At 34.7% G+C, this 19,029-nt stretch overlaps 1 protein-coding gene across 7 annotated transcripts in view; it reads right to left on the reverse strand.

Moving 5' to 3' along the window:
• Positions 1-19,029, reverse strand: part of SYT14 (synaptotagmin 14) — a 90,056-nt gene that overhangs the window by 37,640 nt on the left and 33,387 nt on the right. The gene's annotated exons all lie outside the window — the stretch shown is intronic.

Below are 19,029 nucleotides of genomic sequence, written 5' to 3' on the forward strand. Positions count from 1 at the left end.
ATTAAAAGCATTATAGTGAACCAGCTGTCAAAGACATTCTTTTGTTTCCTTCCCAAATATTTTGGTCGGCTTTCAATGAAAATTATACATTAGCAACTATTGAATTAATTTGCTTTCAATTTAAGTATCATTTTCTGATTCCTTATACAGTATTTCTATTAATTTCAATAGGAAGGAGTTCTGCTATCTGGTTTTGGATTTATAATTTTCACTTGTCCAAAATAATGCTTAAACCTAACAGTTCAATATTTTAACCTTTTATTGCTGTGAATATCAATGCATCAAGCTTTCCAGAACCTCTTGTTTTCTGATACTACATCCAGCTCTAAATCTTTGTGAAAGCTGCAATCTTTAAGAAGTGAAATTGTGAATTTGATTGCCTTCCTTTCCATAGTTATATTTCCTTTGGTAAAGCATTTGTTCTAAGTATGCTCATTCTGGTAGAAAAACTTATTTTCTGTTCCATTTAGATGCCGGTTTCACTTATACTACTTTTATAATCAGCCAACTTTCCTTTGCACTCCTTTTCAGATCACTACATTGGCTAACTTCTTAAACAAACAGGTGTTTCTGTGCACCTCTGCCCACTGTTCATTTCTTCCAAATTATCAAAATTTTAAGAAAAATATCACTTCTAAAAAGATAATAAGTTAAATGAATTCATAGAATCTTCCTTTTATTTTTTCTTCTCTCTTTTAAAATACACTAGAAGTCCTGCTTGCTGAGGGTGATTGACAACCGGCTTTGAAATCTTAAGAGTATCTTGGTGACAAGGAAATGCCTTTTATCATCTGTGTGAATTTTCTCCCAAATTTGGCTTTTTCACCAGCATTTACAAATGCTTAAGGGAAATTCAGAGCTTTACAGCTAAAAGCTTTGAAAACTCCACCCGCTGTAAACAATCTCAGGTCCCTGAGAATCCTCATTTCTCACCAGTGTGTGCACACTGGTATCCCCCCCGTACCCCTAGACAGTATCAGCTGGATGTGGGCTTCAGAAATATTTTCCTGTCATTGGTATACTTCATTTGAGTGCAATTACCACTTTAAATTATAGCTCAAAATCCAGTCCAGTTTTATACTACTACAGCTGTGGTATTAAGCACTGGAGCTGAGCAGCAGGATAAAGTGCTGAAAAGGTGAAAAAGATCCCACAGAGGTCTAAAATCAATTCCCAGTAAAGAACTGTAACACACAGCTAATATTCCTGTAATGTTCCTGCTCTCATTCTATTCGGTCTCAAATGAGGAAACAAAGTGTGATTAGAAAGCAAGATTAATGTGTTGTGAGTATAATTTTCTTTAACATACTAATGTTTTTGTGGCTCATTTCAGGCATGTTCATTTTTATATTTGGCAAAAAAAAACCCTAAAGTTTTCTAAGTGGTACAGAAAGCCCCTCGAAGATCTCAATAATTATTCATTTGCCAATACAAACAGATCCATTCAGCAGTATATACAGCACTTACATGAGTTCCTTAACCATCAGAATTCCATCCGTCTTTTTTCCATACTTTTATTTTAAATAAGATACAACTATTCCCTTTAGTGAGAACTCTTTCTGCAAGTTCAAATGCAATAACTTTGCAGTGTCTTAAAAACAGCTTCGCCTTAGTATCTGTTTTGTAATTAAAAAGAAAAAAGTAAAGTTCCTTACTATTCTAGCTTTCTATTTATTACTTAATCCTAACTGGTGAAAATGAACCACGAAAGATATTTTCCATTAAGACCTGCTTCTAGAATAGGAACACAAAGCTTGTTTTGATTGCTTTGCCATATTTTCAAAGGAATTTTGTGTGCAGAGGATGCTCTGTTAGAGAGAGTGCAGCAATACAATAATTCTGCAATTTCAGTAGAGCATGAGTTATATTTTCTGCCCATCCACTTAAGATACATATATGATCCCAATTTGGCTATCTTGCAGCTGTTAATATATTATGGCAGACAACAGTAGTACCATAATAGTAGAAGTTAATATGTTTGGCACTTTACAGATGAAGAACTAAAGTACAGGGTAAATAAAGAGGTAATAAAGATTGCTGTGAATCTAGCTCAGAAGTGCTCCTAATCACAGAAAGCTTCCAGTGAAGCATAGAATTGAAATCAAATATTTTAAGACTAGTACTCTAGTCATTTATTCTGTTTGTTTTTGTGGTTTTGGTTTTGGTTTGGTTGGTTATTTTAAAATTTTTATTTATTTTTACTTCAAGCTTTTTAAATTATTATTAATCTAAAGTTCACCTGAAATGTATAACACCAACAAGATGGAAACCTCCAAGCCACCAGCTTTTTAACAGATATACCCCCACAGAATCTTCCAATATCATCAGCTTTGTAGTGGGAAAGAAGGAAGAGAAAGGATGAGGAAAAAAGTACAGGGAATAAGAGAAAAAGGCAAAAGGAGAAAGTAGGAGCAAAGATTCAGAAAAAAAAAAGTGATAGGTTGTTGGTAAATGAACAAAGAAAAGAAATAAAGGGAGAGAAATTTAGTAGATCTGTACAGAAAATGAGAAAAGGTGCAAAGAGAGAAATAAAAAAGACGATGCAAACAGGAATGAAAAATTACAAACGGGTAAAATAACAAAGCAAAATGACAGAGGAAGAAAGGTGAAGGAATGGGGAAAATAAAACAACATATGACATGCAAAAAAGTGGTTCAGATCTGAGAAAAAAGCAATGTCAACAGAGCAAAGAGATAAAAGAGAAATCAGTGATGTCTGATGGGTGGGAATATCCATATTTGTAGGTGAAAATCTGCACGACCTAAAGAACACAGCTAGTTACATTCCAGGAGCAGCAAGACATTTCCCACAATAAGCACTTATTTTTACATTTATATTTTAGATTTATCATTATTTTTCTTTTTAAGTGGGGAGACAGTGGTAATTATTTATTCAGATCCTAAGATTCCAAAGCACCTTGATTTCTCTTCTCTATTCAGGCACTTTTTTCCCTTCTCTCTTTGACACACTGGCTCAGTGACTTGCTGTAGTAAAATGGACTGTATTTCCTGCAGTATATTAGAGTATTTCTGTAAAAAGGATTTCAAAAAAAAACAGAAATTTTTTTTGTGGTTTTTTTTTTTTAAACATCTCTCATAACTTTATCAAATAAAAAGCAGCTAGAACCCAGAAGAAAAATCTACTATGATCTCAGTTTGCAGGAGTACCTAACAGGTCAACAACAGTCTATGTATGCTCAAGAACTACTCTAAAACCTTTTACATATTAGTGCCTGTAGAAAGTATGCTTAGGAATGGCACTAGTACGACTTATGAGGTCAACTCTCCAGAAAAAGAAAGGCAAAATAGACACTGTGAAATCATAGGAAATGGAGATGCTTTGAAACCAAGGTGTCTTTGCCTCACATACCCAGTAAGAGGGCTAAGAATTCACAGAAAAGGCACAGATTAAGCAGCAGGGAGCACATCAGTCTGTTCCACTCACTCCAGCAAGGCCTCAAACAAGTTTCTCCAGGCATAAAGAAACACAATTATTCAAAACTAAATTTCTTGCACTTTTTTGCGGCGCTTCCGAGACCTCCCACCGTCACAGACGAGCTGCTTTACTAGGCTTATATGTAATATGTGACGTTGTTATGTTTCCATAGTTGTCATACAATTCACAAAATAGGTAATTTTCTGCATTTTGACAGGACTAGATGCATATGAGTCTGGCTGGTAAAGATCCTTCCATTCAGGCATAGCACCAGCCATAAGAGGTAAGCAAGAGCTTGTGAGGATGAGAAAAGAGGGGCCAAGCTGCATATTGCGTGCAAAGGTCTACTGAATGATGCTTCAGACCTCAGCAAACAGCAGGAGAGGAACAGGTCTTCCATGTCACCCACCCAAAGAAAAAACAGAGCTGAACAGTCAAGGATCAGTCATTCTCAACCCATTTACCTTCCCAAAACACTATCTGGAAAATTGTGTTGCCATGAATATGGTGGTGTAACTGCAAGTATTTACAACACCAACTTACTAGCCATTGAGACAGAGTGAAAACATGCATCTCCATCAAAACTCATTTCTTACAGACCCTTCTTGTACTAGCAAAAAATTTATATATCTAATTTGAAATTACTGTTTGATGCTGCTTGTTGAATAAGAGACTTAAAGGTGGTGCACAGCAGTTAATTAGTAATCAAAGTCTGACAGCTACAGCTGCAAAATGTTTGTATGATAATTTCAAAATTGAAAATTATTTATTTCACTCTACATGAAATTAGTGTACGCTCATTAGAAAGTCAGTGATTATCTTGAAAAGTACTACAGGAACATTTCAGTAGCTTTGATACAACAGCAGAAAATATACAACATATGTCTCCAGATCAATTACTATCACACCTTTCCTCGTAATTTGGTGTCAGCAAAGTTTTTAGATCTCAGCATTACAACTGAAACCCATTCAGCAGAATGATGTTTAACATGGTTCACAATCAGAATGTTACATTGCTGCATCCTGCATTAATTACATATATCTACCAGCACAGTACTTTCATTGTTAGAAACAAACAAAAACACCAACTAGCCAAAAACTACACAGAAACCCAAACCCACTGCTACCGCCACCAAAAAAACAACCCCAAATCCAGTCCCAAAGAAACCATAATACAAGGAGCAAAAGAGACTCAGAATACTTTGTTAACCGGTGACATGCTACTGTAGTATACTTGTTTTAGACAATGTAGTAACACTGAAAGTTTTACTTTGATAAAAAGAACATGTCAAGACTTACTTTTACGTTAAAACTAACGTAAAAGTAACTAACTAACAATAGTTTACACACACACAGAGACATATATTTAAACATACATATATACATATGCACCCCCTCCCTCCTGAATGCCAAGTATCAGTTACAGGAACAATTTAAGGTTTATGAAATATTAGATATAATTAAGATTACAGTGAGGAAGTGATATGCATTACAAAATGCTGATGTTAGACAACAAATATTGACCTTTAAAATTTAACAAATGAAAGAGCCTTAATTTGCTTGTTATTCAAACTTTAACAATAAGTATGATAGCTTAGATAGGAAAAAGAAAAAAAAAATCACAATCCCACAGCATTTGCCATCACTTTGCATTAACATTTTGACCAGTCAACAATTCAGCAGTGATGAAATGTGCAGTTTGATTCAAAGACAAGGCTATTTAAATAACTCCAAATAAGAAATGGGTATTGAAACATTAGAATTTTGATAAGCGATCACAGCTGCACTAGAATTAGTTTCTATAGCAACAGAGGAAATAATGTGGAGAATTGCACTGCAATACAAGATGGATCCCTTACAAACACTTCTGTTCAAATAGAAAACTTTGAAATTATTCACTGTATTAAAATATTTTTATTAAAATGATTATTCAAATATCCTATACCTTGTACTTCATATATTGTTCTATTTTTGCTCTCTGGGATTCAATTCTAGACCATCCTTTCAAGTTTTCACACTTTTCCCCATTGCTTACGTTCCTATTTTAAATTAATTAAAGTGACTTACTCTGAAAAATACTGTATCTTTGATCTCAAATTAATCTGTATTTTTAACCATTTTTTATTATCCCTACATAGAAGCACACATTACATTCATTTTTCAGCAGTGCACTTGCAAAACAGGAGAGAATGCTTTGCTCATGCAATTCATAAGAAGCTGCATCACAGCCATGAGAATTAACATCACTATGGAACTTCAGAAACTTACAGTCATATGAGACTTGCTCTAGCTTTTATCAGAGTGCAGTCTCATGTCCTAAGCATGATTAAGAAACCATTGCAAACCTATTAGTATTCATGGACCGAATACCTACAAGATGGTAAGATAAAAGCCTTTCAGATTTCAAGTGTTGCTCATTTCTAATACTAAGAATTATTGTTTCATTGCATCATCTCTGATTCTAGCTATTTTTGGTAACTAATTAAAAGCATATGCCTGAACCTTTTATGTATTTTGCCCCTATAATGAGACCTATTACTCTGGCTTATTCTATCCTTTTGAGTTCCAAAGTATCTTTCGAGTTACCATGGATACAAGTGATATGCTTTCTCCCACAACTGCTTTGTGTGCCTTATCGAACACCAGAGAACTGGCACAGTAGGAATCTGAGAGATCTATACAGGATGAACATCTAACCACTTGAAGTGCTCCTCTTCCTCTATCCCCCCCCGCCCCCCAAAAAATGAGGTACGACATATACTACCATCTGTAATGAGATAAATGGGCACATTTGTTTCTATCTGAAATCTAGTACTTTTGCTCAAGGAAAACAAAATGAAAAAAGGTACAGACATAAATAAATTTAGTCTGACCAACACTGAAACACTGTTAAAATGAAAATGGAAGTACACAGATTCATTCTGAGTTTGCTGTTTATTTTGAGTTGGTAGAGTTTGTGTGTTTCTAGATCAGTATATCCACGGGAGATGTAAACACTGCAAATTTCAGCAAGTGTTTCTGAAAGGAGTTGCAGACACATTGTATACAACTCCGAGATTATGCATAAACTAGAGTAAATAAAACTCCTTTAAACAGAAATTGTTAGGCCTCTTTATACCAATTTATTATGGACATTTTCAAATGCAGACTGCTTTCCAACAAGCTGGGAATAATTTGTACTAATTCAGTGTAGGAAGAGGGCAGTTAAACTGATTTTTCCCATTATGTTTTTGTATTCTGACCTCTTCTTAAAAACAAAAGACTCTCTCCCACTGAGGCAGCAAAATTTACACAGAATTCAAAAACCAAGCTCTGATAACATAATCTGAACTGATAGATGAAAAGTAAAGGGGAATAACCAGAAGGAAAAATAAATTATTGTAATATGAACTCGACATAGATTCAGAACTGTATCCCACCCTTCCATGCATTAAATCATCAGAAAGACATCAACTGCATAAACAAGTGTCATGGAGGCAACTAAGAGCAGGAGAGCCAGTGAAGAATGAGCAGACAACTGCTGCTGCTCTTGTCTCTTTTCCTCAGCTACCTAAACTTCTCTAAGTACTACAACAAAACACTCAACAAAAAATGTATTTGACTTCTTCATATCCACAGGCTCAGATTTGCTTTAAAATACAGACATTTTAAAGTATAATATCTGAGGCAGAGACATTGATGCATAAAAACCAGACTCTTACCCTTGTTTGTAGTAACATTACGAAATAATTGTATCATTCTGTAAGTTTCCAACAATCACATACGGACTAAAGACATAATAAATATTTCCATTTTTCTAACAGTGTAGGTTGGACTTACATTTACCCAGATTTCATAAGATGCACTTATTTTAAGTTTTAAATTTAACTTTGTACTGTCTCAAACTTTCTTTAGGGTATGAAAAAATCCACATAATATTTTTACCGTGAACATTCAACGAAAATTAAGCCTCATTTCTATTTTTTCCCCTGAAAATGTCTTTTAAAAGTAACCAAAAGCTAGAGAATAAGGAAAATGAACTTAAAATTGACTGCTACATTGTGGCATTTATACTGTCGCCTGTATTATCAAAATATTACAGTTCTGTAGTTTTATGTCAGAACCACTCAAAACAAAAAAAGAGCATCTGGAACAGTGGAGATATTTACACAATGGTTCTGTACTCAGGCCACTACATTCACTGTTACACACGCTATCATTTTTCCTCTGTATAATGTTCTCTTGTATTATCTTCACCGGGCACAAAAAAACACACAAGAGATTCCCCCGTTCTTCTCTGAGAAGAATTAAAGTGCAAACTAGTCTCTTTTAAAGAAATAACTGCCATTGTTACCATCCCTCATAAAAAAGATTCATAAATTCTTCCTTCACAAAATATTGAAGTTGTCTGGAAGTTGCCACTGTTGTTCCCTACACCTCTGTGGCCAATAGATTGCCTTTAACACTAATGACAACTACTATTGCTATTTCAAAACATTTTCTTCTTTAAAAGCCCCTTCTTCTTAACAGGAAGGAAAAGCAGATGATTCAGAGCAGTGGTTCTCATTGACAGTGAAAGGAATTTTGTTCTGGTTACAGTCAAAGATAACAGTTGTTACCAAACAGGATGATGAGTTTCTCAAAGGAGAGGATTAAGTACTAGTCTCGTAACAAATTAACTAGTCCTCAGTTAAAAGGAAAAATGACCATCAATTCAAAACACCTTTTCAAATTTTACCAGTACTACCCAAGATTTATCTACTGGCCAAATTTTGTGTGAATATAAAATTCATGATCCAAGCTTTGAGAGGAAAAGAAAGAAATATATGAGAGCAGTATAATTAACTTCATCATCAGGAAGAGCTTTTAAGTCACACATTTGCTTGCAAATTTCCGTGGATTTATTATTATATTAAGCAAATAAATGCTTTAAAGCCCAGGGAAAAGACATCATTATTCTCTCTCAATCTCATAATCTAGAAATAGTTCCAATCTGATATTATGTACAGCATTTAACATAGCCAAATATGAGGCACTCCAAGCAAAATAACTTTGAGAAGGTAGTATTAATTAATGCAAAATCAGACTAGTTTCCTGGTTTGTATCCATCAGATGTTGAAAACAAGTGCAATAGATTTTTGTGCTTTTCATTCAGCTCACCATATTGCGAAAAACTCTACATATGCAACAGAAGCATTTGGAAATAAGATAAGTCTTTATAAATGTAACATAGATGACACTGTAGTTTTCATTTCAGAGTTGTCTTTTTTTCCTATTAAAATTCACAGGAACTTGGACAAAATTCTAAAAATATACTATCTGTTTTTAAATCTTACTAACACACTGTTTTTAGTGCTACGGATTTAAAACCAAAGTTTCAGAAATCATTACTTGTACTTCCAAACTACAGACTGCTAAAATACAAACAAACAACTGATCAGATATAACATAAACAGGAACTATGAGATACTGGAAGCCACAGGAAGTTTGAGCAAAATCAAATAACATTCCAAAGCAGATTCCTTGAAGATATGGCAAAATTAGCCTAATCACTAGAGTTAATCTTGACCAATTTAAACAAGAACAGACACTGCTCCGCTTTTTTTGCCAAAAGTTGCAGGGTTGGCCTTGACCTTTTGATTACGAGTGTGTTTTCCAGTATGCTTTGCAGCAGATAACAGCAATCCTGTCACCTGTTCAAGTCATATGTACAAGCTGTATTTGTTCAGGCCAAGCAGTTTCAAAGAAAAGAAAATCACACCTGAAGTCAGCCTCTTGAAGACACGACCCTTTTGTCGTTTTATTCCCCAAGATTTGGATTTTTCAGATACGCATGCTCTTATCAGCTCTATTTTTAACCTGCCGCTCGTATGCTCATATAGGATACTTAAAATTCTGAACATGTTTACATTATCCATCCAGCAGGCTAATGGAACTGCATACCAGACAGTCATGCATAATTCAAATCAATATCCTCAGGCTTGCAACTCTAAGTCAAAGCTGCCTTTAAATAAGCTGGATGTGACTTTAACATGAGTAAAATGTATCTAATTTTTAACCTTCATCTGACAAATTGATATATTTGCAAAGGAATGTCACAAATCTTCTTTTAAAATTAAAACAATTAGAAAATTGTGATAACTGAATATCTTTTGCAAAACATTTTTAAGGACAAAATTTAGAATGGTTCAACAAGACGAAAGCAAAAAGGTCAAAATAGAGAGCTGGGTCACTTTTTTTTTTCTCCCAAGCAAATTGTACAAATATATATACAAAAAAACATGCTGCCAGACTATTAAGTGGTGTGGAAGGCGAATGTAGCAAGATTTTCTATTTACAAATTTAAAGATCAAGCTTTAATTGAATTGGACATAGGTGACTCCACACAGAAAATCTTACACCCAGTTAAGCATGTCTGCTAGCTTCTCTCAAAGGACCAGATCAGAATTTCCATAATAAAATAATTTTCCCTTTGAGTTTTCCTATGTGCTTTCATGAGACCTGATGTGCTGCACTGGAGTGACCAGAAGCACAGCAATTACACCAGCTAAGGATCTATTTCCAGCTTGTCAGTAGAGTGGAGGAAAAGTAATTGCAAACAAACCAACCCCCCTGCCCCCAAAAACTCACCTCAAATCAGAAGGACACAAACAAAAAATATTATTTCAAGTTGTATAACATATCATGCTTTTCCTTTTCCCCGAGGAAAATATTCCAATAATTCCTAAAAGTTGGGGTAACTTTGTAACACAGAAGTGTTGCAAGCAGCACATAAGAGCTTATTTTGCAAGAAAACAAATTACATATCTTTCCCTCCACACAAGCTACAGAAACAAATTCATATTGTTTAGTCAGATACTAAGTAGTCTCAATAAATAATGTACATAAAGTAGCTATGAAAATAGTTATCCTAACAATAAAATACATGTTATTAGATAAAAATGGTAACATTATTCTTCTTGTACAAGGACAAAACATTCATTAAATAATTCCAAGAGAACACTTACAATATAGTTAAAGAATACCTATGAAATTGATATATATGCATAAGGAAAATAATCTACATTAGGTAACAAAACAAAAAAAATAGTTCAGTTCCAATAAAACCCCTGCGTAGTGTGATCAGATTGTAAAAAAAAGGCCTAATGGTAACCTGTCCTTGACCTAGAGGGAAAAGGTACAACTAGAAGGCAAACATTAGTCTCAGACTAGAGTTAAAAATCTTTGGCTGTTAACCTTTAAAGGTAAGAAGAATGCTTCATTTATCCACACCTGCAACAGAGGAAGAACTCATAAGCCGTTCTTTTGTAATATTCTTATGTAAAGTTCAAGGCCTGGTTGGATGGGGCCCTGGGTAACCTGATCTAGTGGGTGGCATCCCTGCCCATGGCAGGGGTTTGGAACTAGATGATCTTTAAAGTCCCTTCCAACCCAAAACAGTCTATGATTCTATTCCAAAGCTGTAATAACGACTTTAGTTCTCATATTTACGTGAACTACTTCACTCTGATGACCAAGTAGCATGACTGTTCTCAGCAGGTAAGTAGAGTACAGGGTAAAATCCCTTTTCCCCATGCACCTAATCAGTATCTACAGAGGTTTCCAGTCTACTGCTCAATCCTGTTTCTTAGTCACTCTGTCCATGATAGAGCCATGGGATCTTTTGAATTAGGGTTAAGACTAATGAAAACTGTACCTCCTTCTGGCTGTTCCGTGAGAGTCTTTCAGAACAAGACACATGCCCTGGTATACATGTATAAAGATCAAAGTAACTGCTAACCTATATCACTGGATATTACCACAACACCAAGGAAAAAAGAATGCCCACTCTCAATAGCTTTTACATATTAGTACAAGAAATACCCAGTTTTCAATGTGAACTCTCAGAATCGGCAAAATCACGTGGCTCATCAAGGAAATTATCTTTTCTGCTGATACAATACTCTTGTGTTTTTATCACAGAACAGCTCAACATTTTATGAATGTAGAACACCTATTTTAAATAGGAACTATTTCAGTCACAAATACGTATGTAAACTTTTCCAAGTTAACGACAGATCTTGATCCTTTCATAAATTCCAGATTCGAATAGATGAGAGACTTATTAAAATAATAAGTTTACAATAAAATGAAAACTTTCCTGTTATTATTAATGTATGATTTACATCATTTCAGAGATATCATATTGCTAAGGGTGACTTTCTTCAAAGCCTTCATATCAATGCAAAGGGTGTGTATTTCTTCAAAGACTTCAAAATGCTGGCAGGAGGAACCTAATTTGTGAGATTGCTTTCCTCACTTGTGCACATCAGGAAAAAAAGCCCTTTCCCATTGGTGGACAGTTTTTCCTCCTCTTTGGAGTTGGTCTAGCTGGAAAAGGAATTTTTCTGTTGAAAATCTTATCATCATCCCCGACTGAGTTTTGTTACTAGGTTTCTTCTTTCAAAAGTAGATGACATGCATACTTTAACAGCATCTTTTTTTCCCAGCATCTCTGCTGCTAATCACAGGGTAAATTCATGGTTTCAGAATTATCCAAATTCATACTATGAAGCACTTTCATGTGTTTCCTTTGGTTAAAAGACTGTGCACAACTTTGATATCATCTATCTGGCTTTTAAACTCTCAAGTTCTCAATGTAAATCTGTTCTCTTCCAAACTGTGTTTCAACTCAGACACAGATCTCCTTTGCACTTAAATCCCATGTTTGTATCTTGCCTCCTCCATAATATTCTTCAAGAAAATTACAGTAATAATATTGAATTACACATGTACTTTCTACCTCATCTGTGAATTCTGTCCATTCTAGGACACGAGACTTTGCATGTCTGCATTTCCTACAGGTAAAGAGTTGTAACCACAACATGATCATAGCCTAATACATGAATTACTTACATGAAAAGTTCCTTGCTATCAGGAACTTTTCACAAGACAAATGGTAACAGTTTCTTGGGAAGGATAAAAGATCTGAACTCTGTAAAACTGAATAAAAGACAGAGGAAGAGATAATCTTTAAATCACCTTAGTCTCTGCAACGTTCAGTTGAGTTTATTTTGGGGAAACATGCATCATAAATTCAAGTACTTAGGAGAACTATCTTCCAGTATTACAGAAGAATAATAGAGGTCTGTCATAATACACTAGGAAGCTACTTTGGCACTCGAAATAAACCTAAAAACCCACACCAAAAAAAACCCTCACACCAAAAAAAACCCACAGAGAAGCCCAAAACCCAAAACCACAGCATCAGAGATAGTAAGTAGAAAGTGCTGCAAATCAAGTTAGCTCTGGACACTATTCTGCAAATCCTCAAATTACAAAAGTATCTTTTCTACTAAAGTATCCCTAAATATTCCCTTGATAGAGCTGATACAGCTATGGATTGAATGGTCACACTCCCCAGAAGCTTCAAAACCACAAGAAATTCGCTGTCTCCAATTTTTAAGGGCTTGAAGCCAATGAGGATTCATTCCAATTAACCAGAGGAGGCAAACACATACGATCAGGAATCAGACCTTTGTATCATTAGTACTGCATCATTGCACTTTCTCCTGTACTACATGAAGGTTTTTAATTACTCTTAAAATAAAAAATGTCATGAGTAGATGTCCACATAATAAAAAACAAGCATAAGGAAGCTGTATCAATTAAAAATCCAAAAAAAATCTCCAGAAAGTGCAACAAGAATGAATGACATCAGTTGTTAGTACACAAGCATTATCAGGTAGGATACATGAGTATGAATATCTGGAGTATTCACAGCTGAAACATGACTTCGTCTTCAAAATACACTCTGAAGCATTTATGAAACACTGCTTTGAAGGTTTCTTAAGACTTCTCTTAAATCTCTTGACTGAAGACCCTTTCAAAGTCTCTTGATGAATGTACTATTTGAAACCCTAAGTCTATCCAAAATAGCAGGACAAAAAGAGTAATTACTTCCTATAGGTAGGAAGAAATCTCACAGGTAATCTGATAAAGACGCATCAGAAAAAAGTGGTCGGCCACCTTCTTGCTAAATACTCTTTCCAGTATTTCTAATTCATTTATTTGAAGCACATTAGAAGAAAAATAAAAGAAATAACTATTTATGATCAAGTATTCAACTAAGCTTTCAAACTTCCAGTCTGAATACCAGTGCACAGTTCTTTTTCCATGTAAGCCATCGTCTTTGCCTGTAGTTCATAACACCTGAAGTGTACAGATAGACAGACCAATTTTGAGAAAACTGTGGCCTTATTTTGCCGAACACAATACAACCATACCGAGGCCCTCACTCTATAATTTCAAAACAGTAAGTCTTCGTTCACACTTGGCTTGAAAGTAGATCTACTTCCATGTAAGGAATAATGATAGAAGATAAACTGGAAAATAAACTGGTTATCATGGGATTCACTGAGTAATCCATTCTTCCTCTCTCAGCCTGTCCAATGGCTTTCACTCAGCTTGACAAGTCTGAATAAGTAGGATCCTACTTCACAGAATGTATTTACTGAGGAAAACTCCACAGGTTGCTTTAACAAACTGGGAAGATTCACCTGTATACCAGTTTTGAGGTGCCTCTGAAGGAGTTTTTGGTGCTTATGTTGAAAAGATATTGAGAGAAAATCTCTACATATACTTTAATTCAGTAAGGAGACTTTTCCCAAATAGAAACTAACAAGAGAGAAGGAAAAGGCAAAAAGCTGCCTAAAGAATTAGATCCAAGAGATTCCAGAAGAACAGTCACCTTCATGTGCAAAGATTGACACTGAGGAACAAGGCAAACATATGTCCACAGACACATCAACATAAAGTGCCGAAAGCCTAGAGAAGAATAGAAGAGGAGAAGATAAACTACAAAAATAACATCATATTCTACCTTCACAATATGGAAATGATGGATAAAATCCAGTAGCATATGTCTGCTAGAGCAGCAGATTCTCATTTAAGAGAACTTATGTTTTCTCACTGCAGTCTTTTAGTGCTTCCATATGTTTCAAAAAAACCTTGCGAAATGTAAGGCACTTGGGCCAATCCCAGAAATAGAGCCTCTGAACAAACATGTCTTCAGTCATGGGGCTTTACCAATTGAGAAGTTAGAAAAAGACTTTAAAATAGGCTGGAGATGGAACCTGTGGTTGTACTGGAACTGGTAAACTATAGCTAAATAAAGTATATCTAAGCGTGCTAAGTCAGCAAGTAAGCTTACTCCTTTTTTCCATCATGATGTCATTTTGTCTCAAATTGGGATCAATCCCTCTTGCTTGCTCCCTAATCCAGAATTTTGCACAGCTGTTAAAGAGGTAATTTGGGCAAGACATGCTTTAAGAGTATCCCAAATCAACTATGAAAAAATCCAAACTGCTTTCTTCCCCTCTTCTACCTTTCTCATCTCAAGGGATTCAGAGAATCTTGATTTCAAAACCAAAGAACCATCTATAGTTTTTGACATCTGCCTGCAAAACTGTAATTTCAATATATTTACCCTAACATTTCTAAGTTTAAAAACTTAAATATTTAGGAATTTAGGGAACCATCTCTTTAAAGAAAACATCTTGTACTTGCCTAAGAGGCTTAGAGAGATAAGAAAGACGCAACAACTTCCCAGTGGAATGCTTGGTTAAAGTTGAGGAAGCAGCCACTACTGGAAACAAAGAAGCTAGTTTAATATCATATTTTACATTTTTTTGAATTTGAAGTAATTAAGAAAGCATGGTCCATTTAAGATCACAATATAGATATTAAAAAATATTTCCAAATACAAAGTACAAAGAATAATGCCAATGTGAAACATAAAATTTTTACACTTCCTTATTTAAATCCCTATTTGAAATTATAAACTCTTTGTTAGCAAAAATATCTCATGGTGGGTTTTTCCTTATTTTTGTTCTTTATTTTCTGAAACAGACATGTAATATCACAGCCTATCTTAATCCCCTCTTCCAAAATATTACAAATAGTTGGAATACATAAAGGCAATACTACATATTCAACATATTGAAATGGTAGGAAATAATATAAGAAGTAGGATATGTGTTATAAAAACCTAAAATGAAGTTTTATCAGGATGTGTGTAAGGAAAAAAGAAAAGAGGTCACTTCAGGAAGTGACCATAATATCCATACTTTATTGGATAATATTAGAAATAACACAAATACTATTACTGGCAAAATTAACATTTCAAACTTTGAGCTGACCCTGGAATTCTGGGTCCAAGCACAGAGATTAAGTCCACATACACTGTACTTATACAGGTTTCTCTTTTCGGTGATTAAGTTTTTGGTCATTTGTGCAAGAGTTGAAAATTTCAGGTGCAAATTTTCCTTTTAATGATGACATGTCATCCACTTGATTTGCTAATTAATTAGATTTTCCTTTAGTGATATTATGGAATTAAGCCTGCCCATGAGAACCTCGCCTCAAAAGTTACATATTTACAGTAGCTTTGAGTCTGTAGAAATATTTGCATCTAAGGACAATAGTTATTTACTTTTCATTTTAAATATGCACTATAAGTTATTAAAATCTAAATGTATCAAACGTGCAATACAAGTATATAAAGTAGATCAGACACGGGTCATAAGCAGGTATTTGTGAATGAAAATTTAAAACCTTAAACTTCACAGAATTAACTAAAGTGTTACTAGAACATTCCATCATCAAAATAACTACCGGAACCCACAGAATATACTGTTTTCTTCATTCAATTATTACAAACATGATACAAAATGCCGTGTGACTTCTATATAAATACGTAGAAAAGAAAGATTAATATGGCCATCTAGAGGAGAAAAGAATGATATGAAAACACAGCACACACATTTTCAGGCTTTGGAATATAACATTTTTAGAGGTATGAAGGCAGAAAATGGATGTAATAAACTAATTATGTAATTGATAATAAGTGAACCTTAAAATAATGTGATCAGACATTTTGAAGGTCTTAGTGATGCAAACATATTAATATTACACATACTTTTAGCAAATCTAACAGGGTGTATTAATAAAGACAAGATTATATTTTTGTCTCGTTAAATTTTGTGTGCACAGAGTTAGACACATCTAAACAAGTTTAAACAGTGAAGACAGAAGTTCAGAGTAAACAGTTATTAGTAAAACTGTTTATTGACTCCCTTGAAAACACACAGCTCACTACTGCAAGATACAACATGTGATAGAGATTAACTGCTGAAGAGAAAATTCAGCAGAGAAAAACAATTTTCTGAAAGTGAAATATTTGCATTGCTCTACCTCTGATAGAATTCATAAAAGCATGGAATGGTTTGGGTTGGAGGGGACCTTACAGACCATTCCAACTCCCCTGCATGGGCAGGGATATCTTCCACCAGACCAGGTTACTCAGAGCCCCATCCAACCTGCCCTTGAATGCTTCCAGCTTCTCCAGACAACCTGTTCCAGTGCCTCACCATCCTCACAGTAAAGAATTTCTTTCTAATATCTAATCTAAACCTACCCTCCTTCCGTTTAAGACCATTCCACCTTGTCCTTAATCTTAATGATCAGGGGCTGGTTTACTAGCAAAGAGCAGGAGGAAAACAGAGATGAGACAAAAATGAATTCTGTCCTCTCATCACTTCACTGTAACATTATCAAGTCCTGTTTAACATATGGACTAATCAGTGCCATAAGATGGAAATACAGCCAAAATGCTAAAGACTTAGTAGAAATGTTAAAGTACATATGAGAAAACAGAAGCACATGAAGTCAAATGGAGTGACAATTTTTTCTCACATGAAATAAAGTACAAAGGAGACATAGCTTGCTCATCTTCCACTACAAAGAATCAAGAAATGCTTCTATTATCTGTCTTTACATTTCCTATAAAAATACTTTAACAGTCATGAAAACCAAGTATTTAATGAAATTATTTTCCAAATTTAAGGAAAACAGTAAAGCTTTACACCAAGTTACACCGAAACATCTGGAATGTTGATGCTCCCCCCCCTTGGACTGTATCTCTGAACACATATGAACAGTTTGGTAGCAATAGCCAGTCCCTCATTTATTTAAGACTGTAGGCTTTCTTCATGAGGTTTTCAGCTTTCTCTTTTCATCAAAGTTCTAGGTTTGGCAGCTTTCCCTCTGTAATGATCATAACATAACAAGGGGCACTCTGCTTTTTCCTCTATTCTAAAACTTTTTTATCATTGTGCAAAGATTCTTTCTCTTACATTTGAAATAATTTAGGAGGAGTGTGAAAAAGTACTAACACTATTCTAGTGTGCCACCTTCAGGTCACTGAAAAGTGAAAAACACTAGGTTGTTAATCTGTTGCCATGTCCAATACTAACCTTTTTTTTTTAATCATATTAAACATAATTTTGTTGAGATTAATACATTCCAAAAATGAGACAAACATCACTCCAATTTGCAAGCATCTTGCCAACACTGTAGAATGACTGCAGGCTGTCAAATAAATAACACTGTTGACTCTCCACTCCTTCTAAAATGTGGAAAGAGAATGATGTCATAAGCAGCAGTAAAAGCAAAATACAGTCAGTATTAAAGATTTTATGCAAGTAGAAGTATGTGGTTAAAATTTTCAAATTTTCTAAGTTAGAATGTTTTGACAGTTTTTGCTTTAAAAGGGTTTTTTTCCAAACCCTGAATATGTCTACATATATATAAACGGGGTTTATATCCAGTTTGCTTCCCAAATGAAAGAGAATTGAGAAGGAACAGCACCTGGTGACAGAATTCTTTAGCAATAGAAGAATAACAAAAAAGGAACAGAGGAGAAACAATTGTAACTTTCCTGATGCAAAACTTGGACTTGCCAACAAGGTTATTTTGTCTTAAATTGTAAATATGATATAGATTTCTAGACTGGAGTTTTCATTCCCCAGAAGAGGATAAAAATCACTGACTATGAATCCTGATGACCTAAGAGAATGATAAGGAAGACAATTATAAAAAAGAAATAAAATACAACCAAAAGAAAAAATTGGATACAGGCTAGCACGATGCCTTTGAAGCTTAAATGTTACAGGGTCAAAGTAAAAAGCTCAGATGAACTGAGGACTTTTCAGTGAGAAGACAAACTGAGGAGGATAAAAAAACTGAGCAACGATGAAATAGAAAGACAAATGTCATGACTATGACTATTTCAACAACCAGCCTCAGTGATTTGAAAAGAAACAAATACATTATTCTGGATATGTGAAAGTAGTCTTCTTGTATAATTTGTACTATTTGCTGAAAAATACCATAATTTTTCCCTCTCCTGTTAATATACATCATCACTTTTTCCCAGCAGTGACACAACCGTATAAAAAATTAGTATCTTATCTTTCATATTTCCCCAACTAACACTGCTGAGAGATCTCAGTAGATATAAAACCCAAACATGATACTTTTATTATCCCACTTCCTTGTCCTTCTCCATCACAGTGTCCAAGGATCAGCTCTTACCACCTGATCTCACCTCTGCATCTCCTTAACTATTCGCTGGAACTCAGCCTTCCTACAATTTAACAGCAAAGGAAAGAATCGAATTTTCTGATGATCAAAAACGAATTCTCTTACTCTGTAACTGAATTCAACTATGGCTTTCATGTCCTTTGGGTCTTAGCTTGGGATCATGAATGATCATGCACTAATTAAAAACTTCAA

Source organism: Chiroxiphia lanceolata, chromosome 3, assembly GCF_009829145.1.
Source record: "Chiroxiphia lanceolata isolate bChiLan1 chromosome 3, bChiLan1.pri, whole genome shotgun sequence".
NCBI classification, from domain to species: domain Eukaryota; kingdom Metazoa; phylum Chordata; class Aves; order Passeriformes; family Pipridae; genus Chiroxiphia; species Chiroxiphia lanceolata.